The sequence below is a fragment of the Schistocerca americana genome, chromosome 6, assembly GCF_021461395.2.
Source record: "Schistocerca americana isolate TAMUIC-IGC-003095 chromosome 6, iqSchAmer2.1, whole genome shotgun sequence".
Taxonomy (NCBI): Eukaryota; Metazoa; Arthropoda; class Insecta; order Orthoptera; family Acrididae; genus Schistocerca; species Schistocerca americana.
Genome location: NC_060124.1, coordinates 201140511 through 201164126, shown reverse-complemented (window position 1 = coordinate 201164126; position 23616 = coordinate 201140511). Strand labels below are relative to the sequence as shown.

Here is a 23616-nt window from a genome sequence, read left to right as displayed (position 1 = left end):
CACTTACTAAGACCAATCAACTGTTGAAACTCTATTTAATAATTCCCTTAAGACATATACTGACTTATGGCACTCTTGCTCACCAATGAAAAGAAACAGTACTAAACCAAATAGAAAAGGTAAAAAGCTTAAATGAGAACAAAATAATACTTATTATAAAGACTACCTGAAATGTAAAAAACACTAAAAAGCCAACCTTAAACTTGCCAAACAACCTGCCTATGAAAATTACATAGAGGGAGCCCCAAAAAAATGCAAGGCTACTTGGGATATTATACTTCTACCCAAACACAAGAGGTTCAACTTGAGCCAGAAGAGCTCAATAAATATTTTATAACTACAGTAAATGAATTAAAATTAAACAGTCAGACATACCAGCAACTGATATACTTGCTGATCAGCTACCTAAAGGGCATGAATTTTACTGTGACCCTGTCACACCAACAGATATACTAAATATTGTTAGAAAATTTTCAAACTCGAAAAGCATGGACTACTACTGGCTATCTAGCTACACAATAAAAAGGACAATACACCTCATTTGCAATCCACTTGCTTTAATTATGAATAAATGCCTAGAAGTTGGAGTTTTCCCTGATCAGCTAAAAATGTCCAATGTTATACCTATATACAAAAATGAGAAAAACACCTCCCTGAAAACTATAGACCATTGTCTATTGTACCGATCTTTTCCAAAATATGTGAAGCAGTTTTCCACAAACAGCTAAGCAACTATTTTGAAAAGTATGACCTTCTCTGTAATAGACAGCACAGTTTTCGACAAGGGAAAAATATCACCTCTGCAGTCCTTGAAATAGTTAATCAGACATTAACTGCATTTGAAAATAAACAAACAGTCTCACTTGAACTTTGTGGTCTGAGTAAGGCACTTGATTGTATCCCCTTTGACATTCTGCTAGACAAACTAAAGTATTATGGTATAAATAATCCAGAGTTACAAATAATCAACTCTTACCTAAATGACATGAGACAATTTGTGTCAATTCAAAACAGACACTCTTCTATGAATAGTGTCACATTTGGTGTACCTCAGGGCTCTGTCCTCGGTGCTTTCTTCTTCATTGTTGCAATTAATAATTTGCCATCCTATGCTGGGCCTGAGTCAGTTATCTGCTATGTGGGTGAAACAACTTTAATCAGCACAGATCGAGATTTATCAAAGCTCCTCCAGAAATCACAGGACACTCTCACCTCAACACTAAACTGGTTCTCGGGTAACAAACTTCTATGTGATCCAGAGAAAACTCAGCATCTGCCGTTGGGACCGGCTAAAGAGGAAGAACCAAAATCCGTAAAACTGCTTGGAATACACATTGATTCCAAACTTAACTGGCAACCTCATATCAACCATGTCTGCAAAAAGTTATCAAGGGTGTCCTGTCTCATTTTGAAAGTGTCTGATATAGTGAGTAACAAATATCTCAGAACAGCTGACTTTGGACTTTTTCAGTCTCATATATATTGTGGGCTGTTACAATGGGGCCACTCATGTCATGTCAGTGATATACTACTGATGCAGAAAAAAGGTGCTACAAATAATGTGCAAGGTTAGTCCAAGGGAACACTGTCATCCTTATACATCAAAATGAAAATAATGACAGTGATAAACCTTTATATATATATGCATCACTGATATATGCTACAAAAGAACACAACAAAATTAAATACCAGAGAGAACACACACTTTCACGACAACAGAAACTGAGTATTGACATTCGTACACATAGGCTGACGAAACCAGGCAACTCTCGTAAAGTGAACTGTTTGAAATTATTTAACAAATTACCACATACTGCACTCAACACACCTTTCAATAATTTTAAAAGTAAACTGCACAAATGGTTAATAGACAATCTATACTACAGTCTTACAGAATTCTTGGATACTTGTAACATAGAAATTGAGTTTTTAGTCTATGATTGCAATACTGTACAATTGATAAATGTAGCATAAATAATTTGTACTTGTAATGTAAACACTAACTAATATAGGCTAGTAACTTCTTATGTATCTTGATATCATTATAAGGCCTATTTCACTACATGTGGTCACAGCAAATAAAAATTAAAAACAAAAACAAAAAACTACAATGGCAGCAAAGATGAGACCTAATGATAAACAATCAAGTGAAGATGTAGCAGATTTAGTGTGTCAAGAACTGCACATACCACTGATGGGCATAAATTTAAAAAATACACTCACTAAGGTGGTTATAAAACCTCACACGGTCACTAGAAAGGTAATTCTTACAGCTACATGATATTCTTAGTAAGATACTAAAATTGTGTGATAGCTTGATAAACCTTGAACTATTTTCTTAGCATGTCAGTAGGTCAGAGTATTTTCGAACAGACACACAGTAGTAGCATTCACCTCTATAAAATAACAATAAGCACTATTCACCTCTATGTATTGACCCATTTTCTCGTTCCAGTTTTTTCACTGAAGGAAATAAATAAATCGGTAGCCCACAATATACAGCAACTGGGAGCAAGAAAGTGGGGAACTAATCAGTTCTTAAATAACTGAAAGTACAGACTCAAAAGAGTATGACAAAATATCAAACAGGCTTACGCAGATCATGTCACTGCTTATCAGAATGTTCTAGGTCACCTGTGCAGCGTGTCTCTCAAGTGCTGTTTCCAATTTTTCAAACTAATTAAAATGCTCCCTGTTAAAGCATCTAATAAAAAAGGGATAAAGTGAGAATTAGACAGTTAAAGTACAGTTTCTGTACTATTAGTGTTTTTGAAACTTTCTCAGAAGGAGTATACAGGATATTCCAGGAGAAATGGTCAGCATTCAGGGATACAACATAAATGCTCATCCGAAGTATAAAATTCTAATAAACATGGGCTGTAAAATACTTATCTTAAGAACTATGAGAACTTGTTCCATAGAAGAGATGTGTTTCACACTAGTGAAGATGAAGTCCACTTAGCTCTTAAGGTATGCCTTTTAGATCCCAAGTTTCTAGATTTTTTTTCTTTGAATAACTGTTCGTGCCATATTTCTGAATATTAACGATTCCTCCTGGGACACCCTACAAGAGAAGTAAAAATCACAGTCCACATAATTTGCTATCAGACCAATGGTTTGGCTCCAGGAAAACATCAATAATGGCTCACAGAGAATAAATTTAACCTTAAATTTAGTAAAATTTTATTACCACAGGATGTGAGCCAAGTGCCTTTGGCTCACATAGTTTAATGGAACGTGAGAAAACATAAAAATAAAATAATACATAATAGTGACTGACTTTTATGATGAACTTGTTAACTGTCCTCCAGCACAGCCTGCATGAAAGGTTCTCTATGAAAAAAAGCCATATATGACCTCACAAGTGAGATTTTGGCTGATCTAAACATTATCTTATTGCTCTTTCCTGTTACTGCACAAAGACATAAGGTTGTGGACCATAAAATTCCATGTGATAAAAAATGTTATGTCATATATTGCATACCTGTTGCCTGGACAAAGACTTACCTTCCACACAAAAAACAGTGTCACACTGATGAAATGCCCTACAGGATTAAAATAAAGTCAGAAAGGAGAAATAAAAAAATATGGAAAAGCTTGGTGTTGGGTCAACTCCTGATATCAGTTCAACTTATGTGAAATGTAGTGTAGTAAAATGTATAAAGACACATATCATGTCGCATTGTACATTTTGTTGGTCTTTTTGATAAACTTCTGTATGGTGACCTCTGACAACTTTCACACAACATATTGCAAGTTATGTCCATTGCAATTATGCCTATTGCCTTCACAATTCTATGACATCTTTCATTTTACTGGAATAAATTAATAACAGAAAACTATCGCAGCATCCCGTACTCTACAAAAAGAAGGGCTGTGGCTTTCTCTTTACTAATAAAAAAGTTGTTCACTAGTAGTTTCTGGTGAGCAGATTAGCACTAGTTGTAACTGGTAGATAGTTTAGTTTACTTACTCTGTGGTGACTACTTCTGCCTATTAACATACAAAGTGACTTGTTCTACATCTTTGAATGATCCCTTTTCGTGATGGGATTTGAAAAATATAATGTCACAATGAATGAATAATTGAATGGCAAAATGAATATCTCCCAATGCCGCAGGATTTACACTACCAGTCTTTACACAGTGCAGGTTGGCATTAAGAGTTGCCATTCATAACTGCTTTGGTTACTGAAATTAAGAACCTTCTTTCATTAACAAACTGTTTTATTTTAAATTATAATCTGGCAAATAATTTATGGACACATTGCATGATCTGACAATGATATTCTGTGCAGCCTATAAGTTAATTTTTATCTTGGCACAATCCAATATCACATCAGCAAGTTCTCCAGCATTATATAAATATATATTTTATGTTAATATTATAATTAATATCATAACACTGTTGTCTCAATTGTTAAAACCAATGAAATATATTACACTTTTCAAGTCAGTATTAGCAACAGACAGTATGAATCAGATATTATATAGTATTAACATACATTTGTTACTTCACAGGCCTCATATGACTACTTGGATTACCTGACAAATACACAACGCAAGCAACTGGACCTGCTTCAATATGAAAAGAAAAAGCGGACTGCACATTTTCATAAGTTAATGGTCAGTACAGGCAATATTTGTATAAAATTACTGTGATAGGTGTTAATTATGTGATTATCACTAACTTTTTTTAAACACAGTCTGAAAAAATGACTATCGAAGCCAATCTGGAGGCTCTGAGAAAGGACTACACGCAAAGACTGAAGGAGCTGACAATTCAGAACAAGATTCAAGATATTTATGAAAAGCAGAAAAGAGCAATAGCTTTTGTCAGAATATATGAAAGCATTCTGGCAATACAGAGAAAGGTAACAATACTTCCATTGAAATATACTTTTATTTTAGACTTGTTTCACGGATGGGAGGGAGTAAGAGGGCCAAGGGAGAGAATGGCAACATTTAACGCCACACAAAATACAATAATGGTAACTATAATAATTGTGGAAATGGCCAACAACACAAACTAATCTAAATTACAAAGGTAAAGACAGAGGCTGATATGAGAGGAAATGTGAGAGGGTTACTACCTGCCTATTGCAAAAATTTCAGCTGAAGCAGGACAAACACATAATGTTAAAACTATGAAGCAACAAATTTAAAATATTCTTCACCAACAGTTTCTTACCAGAGATGAAAAAGAAAACGAAAATGATACAAGGACAAAATAATTATGTATTTTTTCACAGGCAAAATTTGCTATTTTTGAGTAGCTTCTGCTCTACCTCTACAATCTTCGTAATTGAACCTTTTCTTTCTCCTGTGTCTGATGATGGTGAAGAAACCACGTAGGCAGTTTCACTAATATATTAGACTACAGAAGTGAGGTTCACATTTGAGTGTATCTCATCTGATAATACTGGCTGCATAATAATTAGTTCTATCGTTGTAGAAGCAGAAATGCAGTAATAAGTATCTGCCTTAGAAACAGTCCCCCCCCCCCCCCCCCCCCCTCACCCACAGTCCTGGGAACTTTTCCATACCATTACTAAACCTCACTAATTCTTTCCTTTCAAGTCTTCTGCCAGAAGAAGGAGCCTCTGGCTCCGAAAGCTTGCATGTTTCCACATATTTTTTTACGTGTTCTTTCCTGGAACCACTTGGTGAGTAGATTATTTATCTACCATGTTATATTTTCAAACACTGGTTATTTTGGAGCATACCTACACTGCTCTCTTTATAACTGAAAAACTCTTATGTAGGAAGGCTATTCTCTTCAGTCTCTTTGTAGAATAACAAGATAAAAAGCTCCAAAAGCTGACAAATGAAAATTACAGGAGAGCATGATTAAGGTTTAATGGTCTGTCTATGAAAACATCAATAGAAACAGAACATAAGCTTTGAATGCACAAGCATGCCAAATGAAATTGGCTGTATTCGAAGAATAGTTCCGGCATTTACCTTAATGGATTCAGGGAAACTATAGAAAACTTAAATCTGGATTGCCAGACAGGGATCTGAGCAAATTAGTCTGGAAATATGACTCTCTCATCAGTCAGACTTATACTTGAATCAACAAGTGCTTAGAAAAAAAGAGATACTTGAAGGAGACTAATAGACTCCTTACGGAAAAATTCTCTGATCAGGTACACAACCTACTAATGATTTCATTTGCGAGCCTTCAACCACAAACTGAATATCAATGCTGCCATTTTCACTGAGAAGAAGTTGTGCAAGCCATACTGACAAAGCAATTTTTTTTCTTTATAAGCACAATATGGTGTAATGTGGGGGAAATGGTAGGTTAGGAGATAATATGAAAATGAGAAAACAATCCACTTCATTTGATTCCTAACATTACTAAAATCTAATTTTTAAAATCTTACCGAAATCTGTACACTTGGGGAAACACTCCCCTTTTTGAATTATTTGCAGTATATTTATTTACAAATAGTGATTTAATGACTATTAGAGTGTAACTTTTTATAGTGGCAGTTTTATAATGAAATAACATAAAATATTACTCAAAAATGAATTCTAATAAATTTGACTATTTTCAGGATGTGCTGGTATATAACAGCGTCTTAAAAGCTTTACAAACAGATTCATACATTCAGAGTCAATGTGTCATACAAACTGTTGAAATGTACCAAATGGCACTAGAAGATGTTGCAACACTTGAAGCTGACAGCAAGACTCTTGAAAAATCAATAATATCTAACATGAAAGCCAAAGAAGCTACCCTTAAAGCTCTAAGGGATGAACTATATGACCTGACAGATGAATGCAAAGCCCTTACATGCAGAGAGGTAATAAGAACAATTTATTACAAGTATGTTTCATTATACATGTCATCTTTTTACTAACTTAGGACAAAAACTGTGTTTTAAATGAGTAACTGTATGCATGATCTCAACAGTAACCCCCTACTGCACATAAATTTGCACTTTTGTTTTATATAATTTGCACTCCTTGTCATTATTCACCATATGAAAAGACTTCTTTTACATCACACAATACAAATGTTGTTGTTGTTGTTTTGGTCTTCAGTCCAGAGACTGGTTTGATGCAGCTCTCCATGCTACTCTATCCTGTGCAACCTTCTTCATCTCTGAGTAACTACTGCAACCTACATCCTTCTGAATCTGCTTAGTATATTTATCTCTTAGTCTCCCTCTATGATTTTTATCCTCCATACTTCCGTCCAATACTAAATTGGTGATCCTTTGATGCCTCAGAACGTATCCTACCAACCGATCCCTTCGTCTAGTCAAGTTGTGCATCAAATTCTTCTTCTCCCCAATTCTATTCAGTACCTCCTCATTATTTACGTGATCTACCCATCTAATCTTCAACATTCTTCTGCAGCACCACATTTTGAAACCTATTCTCTGTTTGTCTAGACTATTTATCATCCATGTTTCACTTCCATACATGGCTACACTCCAAAAAAAATACATTCAGAAAAGACTTCCTGACACTTAAATCTATACTTGATGTTAACAAGTTTCTCTTCTTCTTCTTCTGCAGAAACGCTTTCCTTGCCATTGCCAGTCTACATTTTATATCCTCTCTACTGCTATAATCATCAATTATTTTGCTCCCCAAATAGCAAAACCCATCTACTACTTTAAGTGTCTCATTTTCTAATCGTATTCCCTCAGCATCATCTGATTTAATTCGATTACATTTCATTATCCTTATTTTGCTTTTGTTGATTTTCGTCTTATATCCTCCTTTCAAGACACTGTCCATTCTGTTCAACTGCTTTTCCAGGTTCTTTGCTGTCTCTGACAGAATTACAATGTCTTCGGCAAACCTCAAGGTTTTTATTTCTTCTCCCTGGATTTTAATTACTACTCCAAATTTTTCTTTGGTTTCCTTTACTGCTTGTTCAATGTACAGATTGAATAACATCGGGGATAGGCTACACCCCTGTCTCACTCCCTTCTCAATCACTGCTTCCCTTTCGTGCCACTCCATCTTGTGACCGACATCTGATTTCTGTACAAATTGTAAATACTCTTTCGCTCCCTGTATTTGATCCCTGCCACCATCAGAATTTGAAAGAGAGTATTGCAGTCAACATTATAAAAAGCCTTCTCTAAGTCTACAAATGCTAGAAATGTAGGTTTATCTTTCCTTAATCTATTTTCTAAGACAAGTCGTAGGGTCAGTATTGCCTCACATGTTCCTACATTTCTATGGAATCCGAACTGAGCTTCCCTGAGGTCGGCTTCTATCAGTTTTTCTATTTGTCTGTAAAGAACTGGTATTAATATTTTGCAGCTGTGACTTATTAAACTGATAGTTCAGTAATTTTCACTCCTGTCAACACCTGCTTTCTTTGGAATTGGAATTATTATATTCTTCTTGAAGTATGAGGGTGTTTCGTCCGTCTCATAAATCTTGTTCACCAGATGGTAGAGTTTTGTCAGGTCTGGCTCTTCCAAGGCTATCAGTAGTTCTAATGGCATGTTGTCTACTCATGAGGCCTTGTTTCGACTTAGGTCCTTCAGTGCCCTGTCAAATTCTGCACGCAGCATCATATCTCTCATTTCATCTTCATCTACGTTATCTCCATTTCCATAATACTGCCCTCAAGTACATCGCCCTTGTATAGACGCTCTATATACTCCTTCCACCTTTCTGCTTTCCCTTCTTTGTTTAGAACTGGTTTTCCATCTGAGCTCTTAATATTCATGCAAGTAGTTCTCTTTCCTCCAAAGGTCTCTCTAATTTCCCCGTAGGCAGTGTCTATCTTACCTCTAGTGATATATGCTTCTACACCTTTACATTTATCCTCTAACCATCCCTGCTTAGCCATTTTGCACTTCCTGTCGATCTCATTTTTGAGACGCTTGTATTCCATTTTGCTGCTTCATTTACTGCATTTTTATATTTCCTCCTTTCATCAATGAAATTCAATATCTCTTCTGTTACCCATGGGTTTCTACTACCCCTTGTCCTTTTACCTACTTGATCCTCTGCTGCCTTAACGATTTCATCTCTCAAAGCTACCTATTCTTCTTCTACCGTATTTCTTTCCCCCGTTCTTGTCAATCTTTCCCTAATGCTCTCTGTGAAACTCTATACAACCTCTGGTTCTTTACAATTCAATACAAACATAGTAAAGCATATGCTGGCATTAGAATAATGAAGATTTTTAATGCAAATGAGGAAACTGTTTATGTTAGTCCATTACAGACTATATGCTACAGTAAAGGTATATTATATGTTTGAATTTTTATTGGTCCTATAAATCCTGATTTTGTACATAGTTTGCACATTTGATATAGGACAAGTCTGATAAATATCTAACAGAAAGCATTATCAAACAATGAAGAAATGAGCATTTGAAAGAAACTTTTGAATAAGAAGAACAACTTTTTCCACATCTAAAATATATTTCAACATCTGTGTTCCAGTTGTTCTATGACATCTGATTCAACCTTCCCTCAGTCAAAGAATTATTCACTGCAACACATTTGTGGAAATGGAATTGTGCTCTGTTTCTACATGAATCATTTGATTTTTGTTTGGGATGTTTGGATATTATATCAAACTTGAAGAATGTAAGGTTGTGGGATCTATTTCATTTATTTTCATCTTATTTTGGCCGTTCATGTTGTTGTAAGCATTTTTTTAAAGGACAGCCAAAATGAAACTAATCTGAAAACTGTTTTCCCCATTTCCAGCGAGGAGGTAATTGCAAATTGGGACAAGCACATCAATGTTCACATTTTTCAACACGAAAAGCAAAGAGCAGTTCTCTTTCCATCACTCCACACTAAACCATTAGAATACATACAGTTCATATATAAGGCTGCTAAAGTTGAAAGAAAGCATTTTCTCCAGATCTGAGGACATGCACAGATGTGGCTTGAAGCCTGACCAGGAGCACATCTAGATGTTGAGGTTATGACCTGGCAGCAGCCATGAGGGCATCAGAGTTCAATGAAAAATACATGAAACTGTTGACATGGATAAATACAACAAAAGACAGACTATAAGACATGAAAACTGAGACAAGAGAAAAAGTTAAGAGGTTTTACAGAAATAAATTCAGCAAGAAGTTGATTCCATGGGCAATAAAAAATGGGACTTGTTTTGGGTAGTCCATGGAATGATTCGATTAAAACAAGACACAGCAGATAATTTGAACCAAGAGGCAGTTGTTACCTTGTCGCATTTATTATAGCATTTGAAGATTCGCTACCAAATCCTTGGATGGAGCACAGAAGCATACAGTCATGTCAAGCAACTTGGATCCTGAACCAGAAGCTGGGGCAAGCAGATACATCACAAACTGAATAGTTACTAGCAGTTCAGACATGTACTCCTGGAGTATTACTAGCCACAGCAAAAAGAAATTGAAAGATAAGCATTATTATTAATTTGACTTCTATCTACAACCTGAATGACACAATGTTAAATAAATCCATAGAAATTCCTAGAATTGATAGCTAGATCAGCGCCAGAGAGAAGAGGATTTGTTAGCATTATTTGTACTGTAAATGTCACAAGGTGCACAAGACAGGTTTGGAGACTGTGTAAAAGACAAATTGGAAATATTTTTAAAAGGCTGAATGGATGGCAAATAAATGAGATGGTATTTTAGGGTATAATTATAGGCAAAAATGCTGAGGGAACCACACAGCTCTACCAGACTGAAACTAATGATGGGACAGAATAAAGATGCAAATAAATTTAGGTCTCCGCAAGCATGGGAAAAAAATGTCAACAGAAGCACCCAACAACTGCAATGTACAAATAAAGAAAACTGAGAAGGGCAAGAGTAGCTACAGCAAGTGGATCAAGTTGACTTTGGAATTACTGAACTATCCAATGAGAACAATAAAAACAGCAGAAGTTATGAAAAAAATAGCGACTTTTGGAAGTGGGTATATATGCTAATGAAGACGAAAAAGAGGAATTAAATGCACAGGCAGAAAGAGAGGTGGAGAGAAATGGATATCCAGAGAAAAAAATTACATAAGAAGATAGATACAGGAATAATTATCCTAAATCAGTGTAGTGAGTGAACCTTTGCTACTCAATCCACTACATACTTTATTATGAATAAGGCTGCTAGATTATTGTAAAGATGTAACTGAGATAAATCTTGTGTTAGATTACACAAAATGCAGGCCAGATACATGACAACATAGATAGTTACGTGATCTCTCAGGTTTTCTCCGAATTATTGATTAATAATGTGATTCTAGGTGTTCTGCAGAGTTGTTGTTTCCATGTTATGCATAATATTTCAATGACTGACCCAACTGTCTTCTTCAGTGTCTGTCTGGACTCAAACCAGACAGTGAACTACTGTTGATCACACACCACTATTTATAGCCAAGTTCAATTCCCAGCACCTGCTAGTTTTGATGCTCTTTTGTTTTTCAGAACCTGCACTGATGTTCCACAAACCACAAACTCTAGAGGAATTTTCCAACTCTGGTGGATGTAATGCCCAGTGATATCTAAATAAACTGAGCACTGGACCCCACCCACTGCATAAATGAAATCTCCATCCCTGTTTACTAGATTTTCTGACACCTTCATTTAGATGGACTCCTCAATTATGCTCTCCCAGAAATTTGGCTTTTGTATCGCAATACTGGACTCATTATATTTCATTTCATGATTATATTTGAGGCAGTGTTCAGTGACAGCTGATTTGTTTGGTTGTCTTAATCGAGTGTGTCGTTGTTCCTTGCATTTCTCTTTGAGTGTTTCCAGTAAGACATGCCACATTTACATGGAATGTCATACACACCCAGCTTTAGGAGACCAAGATCATCTTCAAATTACAAAGAAGAATTTCCAACACTGCAGTAGTCGCGCCACGTTTTGTACCATCAGTGGTCGTTGTGGACTGTCATTGCACATGGATATAAAAATAGATTTACAAGTTAAAAAAAAACCAACAAAGTAACTGTGAATATATAATTTACTATGTTTAAATTTTAATGGCAGCTCAGATACGCATGTGCTCTGAAGCAAGCTGATAAGGGAACAGGTACAGAAAATCTCTCAATCTGCCACTGCCTGGGTTGTTAGCAGCATGACTTACTGAAGAATTGATATGTCCAACATTAAGTAGGTAATAAAATGTGACCATAAGCTATCAGTAAGTGGGTGTTGCACAGTTGTAGACAGCACACTACTTATCACGCATGTCTTCATCTCCTTTCGTCATAAATCACAAAACTATCTTTCCTGCTTTGCTCGTCTCTTTATCAAGATTGCCATCATGCTGGAGACTGGATACAGGTACAGCATTTTTGTCTTTCTTAGAAAAACAGTACGTAATACCAGTATAATATATCTTTTTTAAACAAACATATCTGAATCCTCTGGATGCTTACCAGGCTTTGTGAATTCAAGTAGCAATGTGATTCTACAAAAATATATAAATAGAACAATTAACTACTCTGTACCTAACAAAACAATGTAACTAATAAAAGGCAACAATGCAATAATAATGAACCCCCTGAGAGTAAACTATAATACGGCTACAACGACTTTCCTTTTACGATATCTTCTAAAGGCAATAATGTAGATTATATAGAATGCTGTTGCTTGTGCAGGACTGGCAGTCCTTAACTGTTGACTGTTCTACCGCCGCGGCTCTTGTCCAAATGAAACGCTAGAGTAATGTAGTACTGCTGACTGCCAAGAAGGTACTTGGGTCATGTGATTCCTAGGTCAAAAGACATTAGGAGGAAAGGAAAAATATGTTTGTGTGGACTGTCAGTCTGCATGCGACTACTGCAGGGTTAACTTTGTTGAAAGGAGTGAAACATACTGGATGCACTGTTTCTGTAGGAGTCTACCAATGTTTCAACACATTAGGCCAGCATAAGGTGGATGAGCAATTTTTGGCTTTTCTTCCTTAGTTTCAGTCTCAACCTTTTTATCTGGCATTTTTGTTTTCGAACTCTTTAGCACTGAATTCCTTTGTGACAGATGGTGATGACACAAGTTGTGGAGATAAAGGTCAGAGTGTGTTAGTTTTCTATACCCACTATGATTCAGGAAATTCAGTGCTAAAGACTCCCGTTCATGGAGCTCAAACATATTCAGACAAGAAGAGCCTTGTCAAAGAATTGACAACACCTACAAATAGTGTTCCAAAGGAATGGGTACTCAGATCACCAAACTGAACAATCAGTCGAAAACAGGAATGCCTGAGAAAGAGGTTGAGACTGACTGAGAAAGATAAGCCAAAAACTACGTATGTTGGTCAACTATGAAGAAAGATCCGTTCTTTTGGATATGTCCGAAAGAACAGATGCCATTGTAGTATATATATATATATATATATATATATATATATAGTTAAGGCTCACCGGCCACTTGACCATCTTCTTCTTCTGTGTGAATGCACAAACAGTGCCCGAACTCTTACGAGAATCGGCAACGCGCCGCGAATAATGAGTATAAGGGGCAGGGGCACTATGAATGTAATGCGGGACAATACGTTGAGAATGTGGGTTTCTCAGGAGGCGTGCCAGAGATAAATCCCTGCAGTCACGCTATCCTCTGTGTCCTCGGTGGCTCAGATGGATAGAGCGTCTGCCATGTAAGCAGGAGATCCTGGGTTCGAGTCCCGGTCGGGACACACATTTTCATCTGTCCCCGTTGATGTATGTCAACGCCTGTAAGCAGCTAAGGGTGTTCATTTCATTGTAATTTCAGCTTAACACTTTGACAAGGCACAACAGCAAGTGTGCATCTCCACCTGCTGTGGAGGTGCATTTATATTTTAGTGTTGTAACTTGGTGCTGCCTTGAAAGTCACTGACCATAGGGTCTGGGCGATAATGTCAACATGTGAACATAAGAAAAATCATTCTGAGATGTCATATCAATACAGCAGTACATATTGTGAGCTATGAGTTATGAGAGATCCGTATCATCTGCAGTTGTAAACGAAATTGTACAGTAGGCCATTACATGAACCAGAGTTGGAAAATGCTGGGAAAATTTATGTTTTATGGAATATCACTGCAGGCTCTGAAAAACAAAAAAACCATCAAAACTTTACTGGGCATCAGGAATTGAATTTAACTATAAATAACAGCACACAGCCAACAATAGTTCACACTCTGATTTGAGTCCAGGGAGTGAGCACACACAACAGCAAAACTTGAAGCATCTGAAGATGATGTCTGTGCCAGCTGTTGAAACATTGTGCATAAAATGGAAAGAACAATTCATCAGAACACTCAGAAGCACACCATTAAATAGTTATGAACAGCATGAGCAAGTATTTAAGGAACAAGAAACGACATGAAATACATATGTTATTGTTGAATGAATGTAGCAAATAGGAGTGAGAGAAGGAGAGAGAGAGGAGAGAGAGAGAGAGAGAGAATTCTGGATTGGGTCACCACCCCACTGGTTTGATGTGGATTGCCACAACTTCCCCTCCTGTGCTAACCTCTTCGTCTCACAAGGCATCCTTTGAATGTGAGGTTGCAAGCTCAGTTTTTAGTAAGGCTCATTTGAGAGCGCTGGGTTAACAGTTATGACAGGAAAAATATTAGCTGCTAATGACTCAGTATGTGCCTCAGGAAGGTGACAGAAAATGAGTGCCCGGAAGTTGAAGAGATCAACCTTCTACAGGATGTATGTATTACACTTTTCAAAATAGACATCTTTGACATTCAAGAAATGTTCAAAACAAACTATCAACTTGCAACATGAACACCAAATGAAAAATGGTGCACAAAAATGATCACAAAGGTTCGCACCATCAAGGTCGAAGGTGAACGTATAGGATGTTCATCTAGGAATCCACTCGCATAGAATGCATGTAGAATCTATTGGCATAACAGCATGATGAGAACTGATGGAATGTGATGGCATGCAACAGTCTGTTGTAGAGCTTATCAAGAAACTGACTATCCTTTAAGGCGTAGCTGCAGATAGTGCAATAATATGTTTTATAGGCAGGGAAAAAACAAACATTCAGAGGCTGAATTTGTCCAGTGGATCCAGGTGGTATGAATTACAATGTCACACACTTTTCATGAGACATAGTTTGCTTTAAAAAACTAAGATTTTTATATGCAAACCAGGAAGCAAGCAAAAGCAAGTTATTTTGACCAGCTATTGGCCAAAAGCAGTGCTCACACCATAGTTGCAGTTCTCTTACATCCATTTTGCCACTTTTGCTTGCTTTGACATAAATATTCCATATTGCCCTTGCAAGATCATGCACGTGATGAAGAGCTGTATGGAACAATGCACCTCCAACTTCTTGCAGCACAATAAATAACTTTCTAGCCAATATACCATCTGATTAACAGTTGGCATAGTAGTATACGAATGCGTTAAGGCACTGACGTTAGTTGATCTTGATATGGCTCTCTCGGTATCTCTAATTTCCACAGTTCCTTTCATATGCATTTCCTCTTCTTCAAATCCCATCTGCTTAAGGTTGAACACAAATTCCTTACTGAAAAATGGGATAAGTTTATTTATACCATCTACAAATTTTCAGGCCAATACCAAAATTGTCTAGTTGATACTTTTTTTTTAAATTTCATTATTTTATGTCTTCCAATTCTGTACAACTGTTTGATGTTATGCAACCATCCCCTGCTTCCCTTAAAATCACTGTAACCAATGTTGCACATAATTTCATGTGCATAACATAGTGTGTCAGTATCATCCTGTAAATTATATCGAGCATTCTTTAAGTGTGCAAACACCAATTTTTGTAACAAGTGTGCCTTGTCCTCTCGAATATCCTTAGTTCTTCTTACGCACCACATGGTCATATTGTTGCGGACTTATTCAAAATCTGTTTTTTCTACATGGCTTGACACCTACTTCAGTATCACTTTCACTTTTTAAGCATGTATTGTCATCACTGTACTCCTCATGCACATTGTCTGCACAGTTGAGAGTATGTGATACCACACATTGCACTGACTCATCTTGTAGAAATGCTAATATTTTATCTGCCATTTCTTTCTAACTCTGCAAAATTCCTTGGGTTCCTTTCTGATGAACTGTCAACTTTGGCAACTGTTGTAGATATAAGGCAATGTTTGTTTTGTTTCTTGTTGCCACTGCTCTGCTTTGTATCAACACCACTAACAGTGTGGCAATGTTGTGAGTTACATGTTGACTAAGCAGTTCAATTACGGTCTGTAGCCACACACTGTGCTCACCATTGGATATCTCCAGTCCTGCCCCTGTTGCCATTAGCAGCCAATATCATGATTGCTTGGTAGACAATATGTAGGGTGTCAAATACCAAAAACATAATTGGCCTTTGGCGACCTTGCACTTAAGGAGTTCCTTCTCAGTGCAGCACTTACACCCAAAGTCCTCAATGTTTGTTTGATGTATCCCAGTCTTTGTCTTCCACTATAGCTTTGCTCTGTGCAGAATCATTTAGTACTAAGAAAGTTACTCACTGATGTCTTAACAAATGTCCTATCCCTCCCTGTAATCAATGTTTTACATAAAATTCTTTCCTAGCTGATTCTGTGCATAATTTATGGAATCTGAATATGCAAAAAGTAAATACTTAAACCAGCTGCTAATGGGATACCGTCTGTTGTCTGCTCTTATATGAGAGCCACATAAAGCAGAAAAGTAAAGTACTGTTGAATGTGCTATAGACAAAACAGATGTAGCAGGTATAACATAGGATGAAGTGGATCAAAGAAATGAAGAATGAATGGAGTGCTTTTATGGAGACATTAAGAATGAGGTTTGAACAGATAATAAAAACCAGTGGGGCTCTCAAGACAAAACTTTACAATAAAAAAAAACCATAAGATGACAAGATCAAAAACATGCATATGCACCTGTGTTTATCGCTATGTCTGTGGGCGGTAATGTACTAAATGGCAATAAAGTGAACAGCAGTCAACAGCGATGCACTGAAGTTGAAATGGAATTAAAACAAAGAGTTTGATGTGTAAGTTATTTAGATCGGGTAATAGAAGAGTGCAAGTCAGAAGTATTTATAAGACGCAGTCATATGAAAATGAGACAGATGTAAAAAAGTAAGTAAACTATTTATTATTTCAAAAGTAATAACCATAACTATTAGTGCATTTATCCCAATGTGAAAAAAGATGGTCAAGGCATTCATGGAAAAATTTTTGCGGTTACATATGAAATCATGATTGTACCTGGGTATGCACCTCTTTATTCAAAGCATATTGATAGCCACAAATGTCTTTTTTCAGAGCACCAAAAATACAGCAGTCGCATGGGGAGAGATTGGGACATATGGAGGATGTGTAAGGACCTCCCAGAACAACTTCTGCAGCATAGTCGAAACAATCTTGGCAACACGGGGGCGTGCGTTATTCAATTAGAATCAACTAAAGTACAAGTTGAAAACAGAAAAAGTGTAGACCCCAAAAAAATGTAAAAAAGCTTTTGTATTTCCTACGAAAGTAAATTATTTTGAAGAGTTTACACCTAATGTCAACCAAATACACCATCTCTCAAACAAACTGCAAAAGACAGGTGCAAAATTTATTTGGACCACAGCATGCAAAGAGGCTTTACTATCACTAAAGTCATGCTTAAAATTGCTCCGCTCCCCCTCCATGCCTGGCTACGTTTACATCAGACACACATTTAGTATCAGCCACTTATATTTCACAGTGTGGCAAAGGTGTGAAAATCCAAATAGATTGCAACAGTCCATAGCTCATATTTCCAAAATACTGTTAGTGGTAAAACTAAATTACTCACACACAGGTTAGGAGACCAAACTACCAAAATTCCATGCATCAGTATTCCTCTTGAAACAGTCCAACACCTACAAAGGCTCCTCAGTAATTTCAGTCATTCAATTTATTATACACACACCACATGCACCCTCCCCCCCCCCCCCCCCCTTCCTCCCCTGATGAAGCCTCATCCCAAATGTAGGTGTTCAAACTATGAGTTTTACATGGACAAGGTGCTCCTCAAACCTGGATTGTAGCTTTCAGTACATGCTATACTATTTTCCTACTACAGCATATGAAGCAATAAAAATTACATGATAAGAGCTGTTGGGGCTGTAACTGTGGTTAAACATTTTCAGTTTGGATGACCACAGAGCCTACCATCACGCATAATGCCAGTGACAATTCTCACTTTGGCAACACCTAAATATCAGCTACAGTGTCACCCTGCTGTCAACAGAAGATTCAGAAGACAGGGTGGTTTGTTTTGAACACATGCTAGCTGCAGGTACTATAGAGTTTCTCAATTATGGCCACAGTGGATTTTACAGGTGAAGGCTCTTGCAATGCAGTATATCCATTGGCTGGATATGGACAATGACACAGAGTGGGCAGTCCAGGATTGCAACACTCACACCACCTAACAAGCAGAGTCTTCACAGTAGTGCTCTTAATGGCCCATACCCAATCATCAGTGGGAGTGGGTGCACATATTGTTTGTGGGTCCATTATGGACGCAGCATGGTTGACGGGTATGGGAGATCTATCCTGTTTACTGTTACTTTACCTGGAAGTGAGCCACCACACTGCAGGTTATGATTCAGACCCTAGCAAGAACTTTGCCAATGAGGGGGTTCTATGTATAACAGTCACACAAAAAGCCCAGAATTCGTATTCACAGTTATCCACAACTTCTCCCATATGGATGGATCTGCACTTGAGCATCTCCAGTGGTTGGATAGATCACAGCACACCAAAATGTTGACAGTGATGAAAACAGCGTCTTCAGAGAAAAATCTCATCAGTTTACTCTCAACATACAACTAAATTTCTGTCCACAACTGCGGCCTCCACCTGAACATACTTCATGGATGCAGGTATAGAGTACTCCTGTATCTGTTTACCCACTACAATGTGCCTAAGAAACACAACAGTGTCTTTATTAATGCATAATATACAGGGTGTTTCAAAAATGACCGGTGTATTTGAAACGGCAATAAAAACTAAACTAGCAGCAATAGAAATACACCGTTTGTTGCAATATGCTTGGGACAACAGTATATTTTCAGGCAGACAAACTTTCGAAATTATAGTAGTTACAATTTTCAACAACAGATGGCGCTGCGGTCTGGGAAACTCTATAGTACGATATTTTCCACATATCCACCATGCGTAGCAATAATATGGCGTAGTCTCTGAATGAAATTACCCGAAACCTTTGACAACGTGTCTGGCGGAATGGCTTCACATGCAGATGAGATGTACTGCTTCAGCTGTTCAACTGTTTCTGGATTCTGGCGGTACACCTGGTCTTTCAAGTGTCCCCACAGAAAGAAGTCACAGGGGTTCATGCCTGGCGAATAGGGAGGCCAATCCACGCCGCCTCCTGTATGTTTCGGATAGCCCAAAGCAATCACACGATCATCGAAATATTCATTCAGGAAATTAAAGACGTCGGCCATGCGATGTGGCCGGGCACCATCTTGCATAAACCACAAGGTGTTTGCAGTGTCGTCTAAGACAGTTTGTACCGCCACAAATTCACGAAGAATGTCCAGGTAGCGTGATGCAGTAATCGTTTCGGATCTGAAAAATGGGCCAATGATTCCTTTGGAAGAAATGGCGGCCCAGACCAGTACTTTTTGAGGATGCAGGGACGATGGGACTGCAACATGGGGCTTTTCGGTTCCCCATATGCGCCAGTTCTGTTTATTGACGAAGCCGTCCAGGTAAAAATAAGCTTCGTCAGTAAACCAAATGCTGCCCACATGCATATCGCCGTCATCAATCCTGTGCACTATATCGTTAGTGAATGTCTCTCGTGCAGCAATGGTAGCGGCGCTGAGGGGTTGCCGCGTTTGAATTTTGTATGGATAGAGGTGTAAACTCTGGCGCATGAGACGATACGTGGACGTTGGCGTCATTTGGACCGCAGCTGCAACACGGCGAACGGAAACCCGAGGCCGCTGTTGGATCACCTGCTGCACTAGCTGCGCGTTGTCCTCTGTGGTTGCCGTACGCGGTCGCCCTACCTTTCCAGGACGTTCATCCGTCACGTTCCCAGTCCGTTGAAATTGTTCAAACAGATCCTTTATTGTATCGCTTTTCGGTCCTTTGGTTACATTAAACCTCCGTTGAAAACTTCGTCTTGTTGCAACAACACTGTGTTCTAGGCTGTGGAATTCCAACACCAGAAAAATCCTCTGTTCTAAGGAATAAACCATGTTGTCTACAGCACACTTGCACGTTGTGAACAGCACACGCTTACAGCAGAAAGACAACGTACAGAATGGCGCACCCACAGACTGCGTTGTCGTCTATATCTTTCACATCACTTGCAGCGCCATCTGTTGTTGAAAACTGTAACTACTGTAATTTCGAAAGTTTGTCCGCCTGAAAATGTACTGTTGTCCCAAGCATATTGCAACAAACGGTGTATTTCTATCGCTGCTTGTTTAGTTTTTATTGCTGTTTCAAATATACCGGTCATTTTTGAAACACCCTGTATAAAGAGAAATTCTGAGATCATCCACAATTGGGCATTGAAAGAAATCCAATGGCGACAAGTGAAAATTTGTGCCAGACGAGGACTCGAACCTAAATTTCCTGCTTGTCGGTCACCTTAACTACTTCAGCTACCCAAGCATGCTTCCCGTCCAACCCAAATTACCACATGTTGCACACAACAGATGTAATGCCACCTGTCCATTATCATCATTGCTCTCAGCCTCACCTGATTCCTTCAAAATTTCAGATGAAGAGTGCATTCATACTAAAGGAACCATTGCTTGACTCCAAGGCACATATATTTATATGTGTGGTGTTAGTTCTTGCAGACATGATACCTTCAGTGCAGATGCACTTTTCATTTGACCTCTTGAGAGGATCAGGTGGGGCTATGAGCAATGAAGATAATGAACATGGGATACTAAGTCTGTAGTGTGCAACATGTGGGAATTTGGGATGGATGTGATGCATGCTTGGGTAGCTGAAGTAGTTAAGGTGACCGACAAGCAGGAAATTTAGGTTCGAGTCCTCGTCTGGCACAAATTTTCACTTGTCGCCATTGGATTTATTTCAATTTTATTTTATTTTATTCTTTTTTATTTTTTTATTTTACACGTCTAGTTCTGTCGGACCAGATTGAGGAGCAAATCTCTAAGGTAATGGAACTCGTCAGTACATGAAATTACAACATAAAAGTAATAACCAATAAACTAAAATGTTTATGAAGCCAAAGAAACACAAGCCATAAGTTTATGTAAACGCAATCAACGATATAACACAGGAATCAGATTAATTTTTCAAGGAACTCCTCGACAGAATAGAAGGAGTGACCCATGAGGAAACTCTTCAGCTTTGATTTGAAAGTGCATGAATTGCTGCTAAGATTTTTTAATTCTTGTGGTAGTTGATTGAAAATGGACGCTGAAGTATACTGCACACCTTTCTGCATAAGAGTCAAGGAAGTGGGACCCAAATGCAGATTCGATTTCCATCTAGTATTAACTGAGTGAAAGCTGCTAACTCTTGGGAATAAGCTGATACTGTTAACAAGAAATGACAATAAAGAAGAAATATATTGAGAGGCCAGTGCCTGATAGCAGCTTTTGTCATGAAAACCTATAATGTTGCTTCATTCTGTGACTGTGCTGGAGCCTTTGATTTGTGGGCTACAAAATTCTACATGAAAAACCAAAATGATATAGCATTAAGGACTTCTTTCCAGCATGAATGGTGTCGTACCTTCATGACAGGAAATAATAAAACATACTATCTAAACCATAGTAATTAAATGAAACTCAGAATAGGGAACACAAAATGTGGTACATTTGCTTCATAGTGGGTACCACAGCAATGCATTTATTAAAAGACAGTGATATTTTCTGCTTTTACTGTATTAACTTCATCTGTTTATAACTAGTTTCAGTCCTCTACACCATACTCAAGTGATTTTGTAGTTCTGCAACAGAAAACTATGCATTATATATTGAAATGTCAGTGTTCTTAAATTCATTTTGGTTCACAAATGCTGTCTTGTTGATTTGACGGCATTTGTGAACTAAAAGCAATTAAAAACATTAGTTTAAAGACACTGACATTTCAATATGAAAGGCATAGTTTTCTATTATATAACCACAAAATAACTTGAGAATGGTCTACAAGACAAACTAGTCATGAACAAATAAAATTAATACAATATAAAGTGAAAGTGACACTTTCTTTTAATAAAATGTGGTGTCATACAAATCTCATTATGATGTCCCCTTCTGTTTCTACTAACATAAATCACTTTTTAGTGACTTTTAAAGGTTTGTCCTTCACTGATGACAGAAGAATACTAATTGAGGATCTAAACTTAACCATACCAGGCACAAACCAATTGATGGCTCAGCTGGCCTACACCTGGCTCACAGAAAACAATTAAAAGTGGATCACAGAAAACAATTAAATGTATTAATCTCACAAAAGTGTATAATGCACAATTTGAAAATAAAGAGTGTCAATACATGGGAAAACTAATCAAGCTCGGTTTGGTGTTTTGTATTCAGAAGTGTACTTCTCCGAGTTGACTTGAAGATAAGTATGATGAATTATTTTGCTTGGTTTCAGTCCATGTTCCCTTACAGAATTATCTTCTGGAGAAAAGCTTCTCCAACTGAAGTATTTACTCAGCATAAGGGATCAATAAGAATACTTTGTAAAGTTGATAAAAGAGATATTGCAAATGCTTTTGGGACTCCTACACACATTTAAAACTTATTTATTCCTTAACAGTATTTGTTGACTGACAAAAAAATTCCATATAGAGTTTGCCCCCTTGCCTAGGATTAACAGTATAGGTCTGTATTTTGGTCTAAATGTCAACAAGTTGCTGTCTTTGGCACAACAATAAACTGAGAACTCCTATAAAACCAAGAGAAAATTAAAAAATTACCTCATTAAACATGGATACCAATTACGTGATAATCTAGATGGAAGATCTAAATACTGCTATTATCTGCATGTCAAGTAGCAACACTCAGTGTAAACAGACTTCTATTTCTACAGCAAGTAGGTTAGATATTAAGTTGTCAACAAACAGTAACTAATTAATAAAACTGAAGAAACAAGAGCTATTTTTTCCAATGTAGAAGCCTTCCCGTTAATTTAACAATGTACCAGTTTCACAGCATTTAATTAGTAATGTATTTTCTAACAGCCCTTCTCTGTTTAAGGGCAATATTTCTGGAACACAGTGACTGAACTGACAGACAGAGACGGCAGGGGAAGTGGGGTAGAGGTGCGAGGTGGGGGGGAAGGTGAGAGAAGTGAAAGGCGGCTGCTATTCCTCTCTAACTTATATCTTTCACAGAATGATTATTCAGCTTTGCTCAATTAAGTCAAAGTTTCTGCTAGCTACAACCAGGTAATAACTATATCTTGTAATACATTTGAACTGCAACTGTCTAGTACACTGTTCCACATATTTGTACAAAATTACTGACTCAGCCTCACACAATATTTATAGAATTTAAGATAATATTTCTATGTAGGGTGATGAAGACCTCAAAGATCAAGTGGAAAGAACACCAAGCGAAATGGAACTAGCTGAGGAGTTGACCCACCTTGAAATGACAATGAGGAAAATCCAGAACTTCACATCTGTCTCTATCTGCGATGAAATTTTTCCTA

General features: G+C 37.4%; 1 protein-coding gene and 1 non-coding gene across 2 annotated transcripts in view; one reads left to right on the top strand and one right to left on the bottom strand.

Annotated features, from left to right (window-relative positions):
• Positions 1-23616, bottom strand: part of LOC124619812 (zinc finger protein 771-like) — a 161362-nt gene that overhangs the window by 75547 nt on the left and 62199 nt on the right. The window lies entirely within an intron of this gene.
• Trnat-ugu lies at positions 13558-13632 on the top strand. The gene has a single exon. It is a non-coding gene; the product is annotated as a tRNA-Thr (tRNA).